Source organism: Bombus flavifrons, chromosome 4 (genome assembly GCF_040668555.2).
Source record: "Bombus flavifrons isolate JBK064 chromosome 4, iyBomFlav1_principal, whole genome shotgun sequence".
Lineage (NCBI taxonomy): Eukaryota > Metazoa > Arthropoda > Insecta > Hymenoptera > Apidae > Bombus > Bombus flavifrons.
The window spans coordinates 5,810,813-5,822,863 of record NC_138445.1 but is presented as its reverse complement, the minus strand read 5'-3'; positions in this window follow the sequence as shown (position 1 = coordinate 5,822,863).

Genomic DNA, 12,051 nt, shown 5'->3' with positions numbered 1-12,051 from the left:
GGATGCGTTGACCGTTCTTCGCCTGCATTTTCTCTTTTTGCGCAGACACAAGGTGGAGAGTAGTGTAGGATTTTTTTTACTTATTTAAAATGGATTAAAGAGAAAACGATGGTTATTTAACGAGTACTAAATACAATAATGTGCTATAACTAAGACAATTAAATAGATAATTTATAACTCTTGTCACCACGGTTCCAACGCCCTCCTTCACGCGGACTACGTTCCTCGACAACGCTGAGAACATTCCGACTTCTCAACTCATACTGACTGTTAATTCGTCTTTCTCCCTTAAGCATCGCTTTGACTGTTCTCATAGCCACGCCACGTACGCGTTCCGCAACCATCCGTGGCCATGGTCATGTCACGTAAACTTGAGGCTCAGATGATGAAAACAAGAAGGTTGAGCCGTAACACAACTATTAACTTTCTTTTTTATTAAACTTTATTTTTCACTTAATAGTCACAATTGAGTATACACTGGCGGGTATGTATAAATCAAGTACGCGACTGGTCAAAGGGTAGAAACCGGTAAAGATATGTTGACTATTCTAAGGATAGAGAATAAGTAAAATTTAGTGACGATGTTGTGGCGGAGGAATGCTAGGGGTGGGTGTGTCTAAGGACACGGCACCATCGGATTTGTTGATGACAAATTTGGTTAGGAAAGTGAGGGCAGTAGACACCGCTTCCGATTGGATAATAAGAAGGTTGGTGGACCAGGAAGGGTTTTAGTCGCCCTCGAGAGAAAGTTGCTAACGGAACATACCAGACGTGAGAAAAACCAACTTTCCCGTGTCAACCCGTAGGCCTTCGTGCTTTATTTTGTCAAATGCTTTCTCTATGTCCATAAAGAGGGCTGTACAGTATTGTTTGTTTTCTAATGCTAGTCTTATTTCGTTAATGATCTTGTGCATTTGTTCTATTGTGGAATGTTTATTCCTGAATCCAAATTGATGGTCTGGTATTAGTTTTTCTTTTTCTATTGTTGGTTTTAGGCTGTTATATATTATTTTTTCTAGTAATTTGGAGAACGCAGGTAGTAATGATATTGACCTGTAGGATGCAGTTAGATGTGGGTTTTTGTTTGGTTTGGGTAACATTACGATCTGTGCTACTTTCCATAGTGCAGGAAAGTACTGTATTCTTGGAATTGCGTTGAATATTATCGTTGTTAGTCTTATTGTCTTTGGGGGAAGGTTTTTTAAGATCTTTCCATTGATCAAGTCAAATCCTGGTGCTTTACTTGTCTTTGTTGCCTTAATTAAGTTTGTAACTTCTTGCACTGTTGTGCTGAGTATGGTGCAGCGTTTATCAGTTGTGTTGCTGGCATTTTCCACTTCTTCATTTGTTTGCCATCTGGGGATGCTGTTATTAATTTCGTACGGTGAAAATATATTTTGTAGGTGCTTCGAAAATTCTTCTGCCTGCTCTTCGTTGCTCCCGGCCCATGTGTTGTCCGATTTTCTGATTGCTGGGATTGATTTTATTGTTTTCTTAACTTTGTTAGTGACTTTCCATAGAGAGTAGTTGGTATTCTCATGCGCGGATAGCGATTCGATGAATTTTGAGAATTCGTTATTATAATGTTTCCTTTTATTATTCTTTAATTCCTTTGTAAGTTTATTTAGGTTTTTCTTGTTTTCTCGTGTTCTCTGTTTTTGCCATTTTGCTTTCGCTTTTCTTTTTTCCCTGATTTTATCTAGGGTGTCCTGTAGAATAATTTTTGATCGCCTGCTATTTGATTCATGAGTGGTGGTTGCCCACGCTGCTTCCTGTATTATTTCTGTCATAGTTGCTACTGCCTGCTCAATGTGTTCAGGTGTTTTCAAAGGGATATTGCGGTTGATTTTGTTTTCGATTAGCTCTTTAAAAGTTTGCCAAATAGTGGTTTTATTGCAAAGCGACTCTGATTTGTTATAAAGTAGTGGTTTGCTTGTATATTCTAATATAATTGGTGTATGGTCGGAGTTAAGCTGAAGGCTGGTTGTTATTTTCAATTTACCTACGTTTAGTCCTTTTGTTACTGCAAAATCCAACAGGACAGGTGTTTTTGTTGGAATACAACGATATCAATCGCATGCAGATGAGGTGATTGATCGTACGGATTCTTTCCTTCGTTGCCCAGCGATATCCCCACTCGGGTGAGTTGGTGAGATGTACCACGGCGGCTAGCACGTGCATGCTCTTTCGAGAATTCGGCGGAAGAAGCGTAAGAATATGGATGGAACATTCTCGATGGGCACGTCGAGAAGCTACTAGAAGGTTCTGTGGCACATGTGACGCCACACAGAAACCCACACAGGTCACACTCATTACTGTATAGAGAGTGGGGTTCTAAACCTTTTCAAGGGCCATGGGTCACTAAGCCAGTCAGTCTATGAATAACTAGTCAACTGTCTACATTCCACAACACTTACTTACATTCACTGTAATAATTGTTTAATAAATATCACATTATATTATTTCAACACCAACATTGTGTCTTCCAGAGATTATTAATCTTAATTCCAAGATTAAATTCTAACAGTTTTATTGAGGTCTGTTGGCCAGTACGTTGGTTTCCCTGTAGATAGTACGTTGAGGTTGCTGCTTCTAATGTATTTTCCTAATGTTCTACCTCTCGGCGTGTTAATTCTCGAACCCCATAATGTGTGCTTTGCATTAAGGTCTCCTGCTGCTATGTATTTATCGCCTAAAGATTGGAAGTACTCTTCCCATTTTTTAAGTGTCATTTTGTGTCTCGGAGGTACATATACTGCTGATATCTGGAAGTAATTGTCATTGGTTTGTATTGTGACAGTGGTTGCTTGTAAGTGTTCTTGATTTGTTTGACTATGTAGGTGATGCTTGATGTCAAAATTATTATTACTGCAGTTTCCTCCATGTGCTTTACCTGAGCGGTGTTTGGTGTCGTAGATAGTGTAGTACGTTACTTTCATCTAACTTTTTAGAGTGAAATGTGTTTTTGAGACAAGTTGTATATCAATATTGTTTTTATACAAAAATGTTTTAGTTTCGTGGGCTATGAGGATGTTTGTAAGAAGTTGTAACATGACTGAGATTTGTTGCGTTTGCTGTCTGAGAACTGCGTTCTGTTCGTTTATCATTTTTGTTAGCATTTCGGTGTTTTTGATGGATTGTTTGAGCAGTTCCTTGATTTCTGTAGTGTCGTTTTTGTTATTGTTCCGATTTTTATTGTCTAAGGTTGGCGATTGGTTGACTACTTGCGCGCAGCTTCGGCTACCAACGGTGTTGGTGTTTCTGTGGTTATTGTTCATTACGTGCTGTAGATTTGGTGTTGTCACAGTTTCTGTGCTATCCTGTTGCGCGTGAAAGTTGTTGTGTGTCCTGTTTCGAAGCGGCGGAAACAGTTTACGTTGCAGTTGCTTTCTGACGACACATCCTTTGTAGCTAGCTGGGTGGTTTCCATTGCAGTTGTAGCATTTTACTTCATTTATTTTTCCTATGTATGAACTGGTTATTGTTAGGTGCTTTCCTGCGTATTTGACACACGCCGAGATTCTGTTGCAGTAATTTTTTGTGTGTCCATATTGCTGACACCGTGTGCATTGCGGTATGTCTTTTTTATGTCTAGGTGGCTCCACTGTTACTATTGTGTTTAGAACCTTTTTCATCTCAAAAATTTCTTTGTTATTGTTTTTTGGTTCGAGTTCTATTAGGAATAGCGGTAATGGTTGTTTAGTATCGCACCTGGTTATATTGTTTATTGCTCTTACCTGATGCCCGATGTTAGCTAGTTCCTCGCATATGTTATTTGTATTTGTTTTTGGATGTAATCCTCTGATTACTGCTATATAACTTTTATCAGCTTTGAGCTGGTAGGTGTGAAAATTTCTGGGGTGTTCGTTTGTACTTTTACCTGGTCTTGTTTTAGTTGTTTTATACCTACTTTTATAATTTTCCTATCGTGTTGTTAAGTACTTCAATGAGGGGGACTATTATTTCGGCTTCTATGTAAATTGGCGGTGGTTTGGCGATGTGGATTATTGGTTTTTCGGCCGGGTCTGTTTCTTTCTCCTCTGGTGCGCTGAAGGAGTTTCGGGGTGTGATTTCTTGTAGCCATTGTTGTTTTTCTGCTTCTATAGCTTTCCTAACATTTGTGTTTGGTGTTATTGTTCGTTTTTTGTCGTAACTTGCCACCTTCCAGCTTTCATCCTGGTGGGTTAGTTCGTTACTGGTTTTATTCCCTTCATTGTTTTGTATTGGTTCCATTTCAACTTCGTTTGTAGCTGAGCACTCCTGTTCTTCGTTTATTGATTGGCTTGGTTTTGAAATGTTTGTTGCTTTGTTTATCTAGAATATTTCATCTTTACTAATTATTTTTATCGGTGGGATGTAATTTTGCATTTTAGATTTGATAATAGTCTTCTTAGTAGAAGACACGGATTTAAACCATTTGGCTATGGGCGTTGACGTTCGTAACTTTCTTTCCCCCACTTGCCGCACTTTCTCTGATGCACTGTTTTACATGTCCGTTTGGCTCGGCTGCTCGGGCAGAACTGTTCGAAGGACTTTGGATAACTAAATCTTAATAGTTATAACGGCCCTCAGACTAGCTGCACATGCACTATGGAGATGCGTCAGCATCTGGTAACCATCATACCCGAAGAATAGGGTTTGCGTGTGGCGAGCAACGGGACAGCAACCGTTGGAATGTTTACAGTCGCGTGCCGCTACAAATATTTCTTTTATGGAGAGCTATAGAATTACTCTATACCTTTGTTAGACGAAGCGTTCATCCCGTGACCGCGGCTACGTTCGGCGACTGGTTGTAGCCCAAGCTCATCATCACAAATCTCGAACAATTATAATCGAGTTAAGTTATAGAGGCTAAAATATTGGTGGCTTTCCCAAGAATTCCAAAGGAAGACCTCGGTGTCCTTTTATCTCCGACATATTTAACTTACGCACGTTTAAATTACAAGTAAGGAATTAATCACTACTAGAAGATGGTGGACCAAAACGTCTAAAATGAGTCAAACTAACACTAGTAGTAATTATTTTATGTGGAAAGTGTGGTACTCTTCGTTCGACGAATTCAAATTGCATAGATAGAACCTTCTTTTTTTTTTTGTACGTGGAGAAATCCTCATGGACACTCCGCTGTTCTAATAATCGCGTAACAGCAGAGTAGTGTCGGACTCCTACCGACTAAAACTCTACGATGACCATCCTACGCGTATGACAGGAGTGATCCAGGAACCTCTTATGAATTAACTTCTGCTGCACCCCCTTCCCGCGTCCTCTTGTTCGAGCCACTCCTAATAACTCCTGACTATTGAATTTGGCGTTAGGGAGGGGGAGGCATTGCCCCTAGCGCTATCGCTCCTTCTAGTCGTGTTCCGTTGGGACGGCGATGGAACGGCTCCAGGTCGCCTGACTTCTCCATCGTCTTATCCTACAAGGGTGAGAGTTTTTCTTTCTCTCCCTTTCTGTTCGCTCCTTCGCCAGTATAACTCGCTCGGAGAAGAGGCAGACGACCTCGTATTCCTGTGACCCTCTCAACATCGCTTCTACAATCGCTGAGAAGGTCAATCTTCCTTCTATGGCGTGCCGCAGAGTGTAGCGGGGCAGCTCCCACGCCGGAGAGAGCTCCAGCGAGTGCTGCGCTGTGTACCTGCTCTCTCCGCCGTGGTGACAAATGTCTGTCTTCTCCCGTCCGAATTTTCTCGGGTACTTGCCGAACACGCCGTGCCCAGTGAGCACCTGGGTTATCCTATATGTGAGCGGGAGGCCGCGGCGGCTTCTCCATGTCTCTCAGTTTTGGAGGACCGCCTCCACGCCTCGATGTTCGCCTCCCTCGTTGATCAACGGGGTCGCCACTGATCCCACGCGTCCTCCTCGGCGGTTCCTAGATAGTTTGGGGCCGCCTGCTTGGTCAAATCTTCTCCCGGATCCCATACCCTATAGCGGGCGTATCTCCTTTTGAGCACTTGCGCCCGAAGCTCCCACGGGGGGGGGGGCAGCTAGAGGGGTCGACGACACGTGGGACACCGTCCGGTATCCCCAAATGATTCTGATGGCGATTACACTGTGCAGCCTCCTGAGGAGCAGGGTGCTGCGACGACTCGCCATCAGATTGTCCACCCATACCGGGGTCCCGTACATAACTCGGGACCGAACGACGCCTTCGTATAGTCGGCGCACCGCAACTCCCGCCCCGCCGATGTGCGGCAGCAGGCCGCACAAGGCATTGGCTGCCGCCGACACCTTCGGAATCAGGGAGTCGAGGTGGGGCTCGAACGTCCACTGGCTGTCGATGACGAGACCCAGGTATTTCATCTGCTTCAGAGATGGAACCTACGTTGAAGTTTCTACGGAAAAAGACTCGAAGTTACGTAAAAATATTCGAAGAATAAATCCATGAAAGGAACATTTGGAATATTCGTAGAATCCATGAACTTTTAGTCTTCTGAAAAAGTTTACCGTTTATAGAATGGACAGAAGAATAAATTCAGTTACAGAAAACCATTGATTTATAAACTGTTTGCATCAAAATTGTTCTTATTCTCATAATAATCTCATACTAAATTCTTATTTTCGCGCTGCCGGCTTAATGTCACCTCTCGGTCGAATACTATTTGTTATTTTGATATACAGCGTAACCTGGATTATACATTGCGTACATACATCATCCGAACGTTCTGTTATCAGAATATTGTATAATTCTCTATAGTGTATTTCATATACGTATATACGTATGTACCTATATACATGTTTCAGTACTGTATTTACTTTCGAAACGTTTCAAACAATAATGACGACAAGACGAATGCCGGTATATTTGACAATTGCCGATAAATACAATATCCTTATGATGAGAGATAGAGGTGAAATTCGACAAACCATGATGGAAAAGTACGGTATTGCTATCTCCACATTGCACAATATATATGTAAAAAGCGTAGAGATTACAAAACAATACGGGATCATTATGGGTTTCACACGGCGACGTTTAGAGGATGTAGATATAGTTGTTCACCACTGGTACTTACGATGTAAGGAAAGGAAGGTACAAATGACAGGAGCAGACTTACAAAGAAAAGCTCTAGAAATTAATGAAAAATTAAACGGACATCCTCGTTTTAAAGCCAGTAACACTTGGTTGCGAGGCTTTAAAGAACGTTACCGTATTACTACTGAGGATATAAGGGATAATTTTCAAGCCGCAACTGCATTCACTGCAGCGGAAGCCTTTAAAGCTGATTTTAACAGATTACTGCAAGAAGGTGGGTTCATATTGAGGAACGTTTACAATATCGTTTACACAACAGTAATGTGGAAAGCAGTATCAGAAAATACTTATATTTTGAACCGTGTGAAATCGACAGGAAACCTGGAAATGTGCGAAGATTACGTTACTGCACTTTTTTGTGCAAATGCTACCGGATGTCACAAGTTGCCGGTACTAATAATCGACACCGTTCCGGAAACTCATAGTTTATACAATTTCAAAACAGAAGCCTTCACAACTATCTATAGATCAAACACCAGTGCTTGCATGGACAGTACCATTTTCAAACATTGGTACAAAGAGCATTTCTTAGAATCAATTAAAGGAAGACAACGGGAGAACGGGCGCGAGGACAAATATTTGTTGTTACTAGATAATACTATGTCGCTTCACGATATCAATGATATCAATAATATAGATCCATTCGTAGAAGTTAAGTCACCTCCACCTAACGCTACACCACTCAGTCAACCAATGAATTGTGGTGTAATTACATGTTTCAAGCGAAAGCACCGAATAGAATTACTGAAAACAATATGGCCATTATCTATCTACAATACGGAGGAAGAAGTGATAGACCTCTACAAAGAATTAAGCATGTGGGATTGCTGCCGCATTGTACATGATGCTTGGTCATATGTCGACGATTCAATACTGATACACTCGTGGGACAACCTTTTGAGGCCTATAGACATACGGAGTATGAAAAACACAGAAGTATGGGATGCTGACATACGTAAAGCAGTTGAACTTTTGCAGAAATTACCTGGATGCGAACCGTGCCAGAAAGTCGATGTGTTAAGTTGGTTTCATATTGATATCGGATCTGATATGATCAAGAAGGTATGTACCAATGAAGTTCTTCGAGAATTTAAAAACAATACTCTGGGTCCAGTGAACATAGATATTATCGACGATGAAGCTGGACCTTCTCATGCGAAGCTCCCAAAAAGGAGTTAACGTGGTTTGAAACACAAAGTGAAAGTAACTCGGTGGAATTGCTTTTATTAAAACGCGTATATTAAAAAATGTGTTAAGAATATTAATATGATTTAGAGATAAGAAATTGTGGAACCCGTATGATTTTATGTAGCGTTCAATTGTTTGCTTGTACAATTTGGTTTGAAGTACAGAAAAAGCTGTTGTTCTATAATCCAAACATATTTATCATTATTAGTTCCAATAATCAAGATTCTATTATGTATGGAAGACAAGGAAAGGCGCGCAATGTTATTCTTGTATTTACGTTCTCTTTGAACTTTATACCTTGAGTTTGGCAAATTAGAGTTACAGTAATTGTTAAATTAAATGTTTACTGGGAATATAGAGATGGATCGGTTAATGTATTAAACAAGTATATTATCGCACAAATAAACGATGATGATCTTAAAATAATATTTAAAAAATGTCTTCTAGAAAAAACATTATCTACCAAATAGTATAACCTTGCCCTGTGTCACTGGGTATATTTGACTCCGATAAGATAGTTAACCCTATCTGCCTTATCATGAGTCACCGCCAGGGTAACATCCAGTCACTCCAAACATGATACATCCGTACAATCAAAGTCCAGAGTTCTTCTCCCACTCCAACAAAGAAACTAATATAAATACTCCTCCCGAAATCACCCGAGCAGTCTGCAGTCTGCAATACTCAAAACCTACCCAAAACTTCATCCTTGTGAACCTCGAATATAATATTATTAATCATTGTATAAGTGTGTGGAAATAAAGAGCTCGATCTCCTGTTTTGAGATCGACACTTTGAAATAATTTGATAAATTATTACGCTACACCTGCGTAGTTCTTTTCATAATGTTAATAACGAAGTTATTTATGTGCCCCGATTTATGTATCCCATTCTGTATATCAGCGGATATTTATCAGTGCGAGTACCTACCAAAGCCAGTAGATACGCGACTAAGCAGTGCAAAACTTGAATTGGAACGAAATTTATATTGATAAAATTATATGATATAGAAACATATACATTCACACAAATGGGCTTCTTTTTCGCTTTCTTCTTTCTCGCATTCTTTGTAATTTGTCTTATTAAACGAAAAGGGACTTGTAATTGTAAGTAATTAACTAAATGTAATTATGAAGAATGGCGACCTCGCCGACGTATATGACTTTGAAGTACGTTAAAGAAAGGAAAAGTCAAAAGAAACTAATAACTACTATTTCGAAGATTTACGATTTACAGAATATACACTATTAAATAAGCAGTAGCGTTGGACTACATCATTAAACGTAGATGTTGATACAGGAACTCGTTAACATATGTCTCTAAAATATTTATATCTGCTTAAAAGAAAGTAGTAGGGCTAATATTTCTTTATAAGGAACTACATCAATCAATATATCGAAAAATGTAATATTATTTTGAAAAATGTGTATGACCTTCTTCGTATCTCAATACCCATATCTGTCTATATTCTGCCTACATCATACTATATCAGTCTAGATCTCCCTTATATGTTTTTGAACACAATTTTCTTCTTCAGGGTTTCGGGCCGAAATTATTCGTCCAAGTTGACCGTGTCAGTTAAAAGTATTTACAATTATGTTCAATAAATACCAAGAAGGTAACAATTCTATTTACATTTCTAAATTTTTAGAAGTGTTAATCGCGAAATATTGGTTGATAAATCTGTATTTATGAACCAGGTCCATATTTGCAGAAATTTAGTTATACGTTCTCAAATTCCTTTATTAGATTATTACATCAGCATAATACATGTTAAATGATAAATATTTAATATATACAGCTTCATGCTCAATGTTATCATAGATAAATAATCTGTATAATCATCATAATCATTCATTGCTAGAAATTGTAAAAGAAAGACTCTTTGTTACATTTAACACTAAACCTACCTTTTTTTTTAGATTTACCTATTTTAAGCTTTTAGGCAGATTTAACCATATTTAAAAGTTATCATAATTTCAGAATTTACCTAAAACATGCATACAATATATTTTCCGTATTTACGTCGTTGGATTTTTTTTATCTTTTCTAACAATGTTCGACCGTTCGCGGAGAGACGTGATCGCGAGGAAGCACGCCGACGGGAATCGTAAATTCCCGTTACAATTAGATAATCGGCGCCACGAAATGATCGATCCGATATTTCGTTTAGGATAATAGAGGTTGTGGAACTGATCATAACACTGAAGTAACAGATCTCAATATACACTTTATTCAACAAGTTTGCGGACGTAGACAGTTACTCTCGGTGTGTATAGATATAAGGCTGATAAACCAGCCAAGACATTGACTGGTTAACGCATGAAAAATATGTCAAGGCATATTGACTGATCTAAAGATGGGAAACCAGCGAAGTTCGGTGACGATGCTGTTGTGACATTAATCATATCTCAACCTACATCAGTGATAATACATCGATCGCCGCCCTTCGGACTCCTTTGGACACAGCACCACTTTATCATCATAGCCTACATCAAGGCTGTGACGCACCTTAGTACACATCAGAGACAGGATATCGACCCCCGACCTTCGGACATTTTTCCACATCATAACCTACACCTAGCCCCTCAACATCCTAAAACCAAAACGAATATAAACTGAGACTTCACCCAACGCAGGCAGTTCTTGTTCCTGTTCTAGTCGCTGTTCTCATACAACCCCTTTTTCTCCGGTTTAGTATTATTCTTGTAAGTGCTAAAATTTATAATGAAGTTTGATAAAAGGAAATTAATAGTTGGGTTACAACTCAGCCTTTTCTTCTCTTACAAACCAAGTATCAATTTTACGTGACACTGTCGCAGAGGCCAGTTCTGCCCGAGCAGCCGAGCTGAACGGACGTGTAAAACAGTGCTTCAGAAAAAGTGCGGGAAGTGGGGAAGAGAAAGTTACCAACGGCAACGCCCATATCTAAATGGTGGAAACCCGTGTCTTCTACTAAGAAGACTATAAGCAAATCTAAAATGAAAAAGCACATCTCACTAATAAAAATAATTAACAAAGACGAACAATACTACATAAATAAAACAACAAACATATCAAAACCAAGCCAACCAATAAACGAAGAACAGGAATGCGCAGTTACAAACGAAGTTGACATGGAAACAATACCAAACGAAGAGAATATTACCAATAACGAAACAACCCAACAGGATGAAAGCTGGAAGGTGGCGAATTATAACAAGAAACGAAAAATAACAGGAAATCCAGATGCAGAAATGCAGCGATGGCTGCAAGAATTACCACTAAGAAACTCCTTCAGCTCACTTACGGAAGAAATAGCCGACGACCCAACAACCAAAAACACAACGAAATCAACGCACACTACAAAACCACTACCAATATTTGTCGAGGCCCAGATAATAGACCAGATAATATAGTTGGGAAGGAAAACTACATAATAAAACAAACAAAACTAGAACAAGTAAAAATACAGACAAACACCCCAGAAAATTATAGGAAAGTGATAAAAGAATTAAAAGAAAAAAATGCTATATACCACACATACCAGCTCAAAACGGAAAGGAGCTACAAAACAGTTATAAGAGGACTACATCCAAAAACTAACACAAAAAAAATTAAGTGACGAATTAGCAAAAATTGCCCACCAAATAAGAGTAATAAACAATATGACAAGATACGATACGAAGCAACCACTACCTTTATTCATAATAGAACTGGAACCCAGAACCAACAACAAGAAAATCTACGAAATCAAAAGAATTCTAAATACAATAGTAACAGTGGAAACACCACACTGTCCCTACATAGGGAAAATAAACGAGGGAAAGTATTACAACTGTAACGGA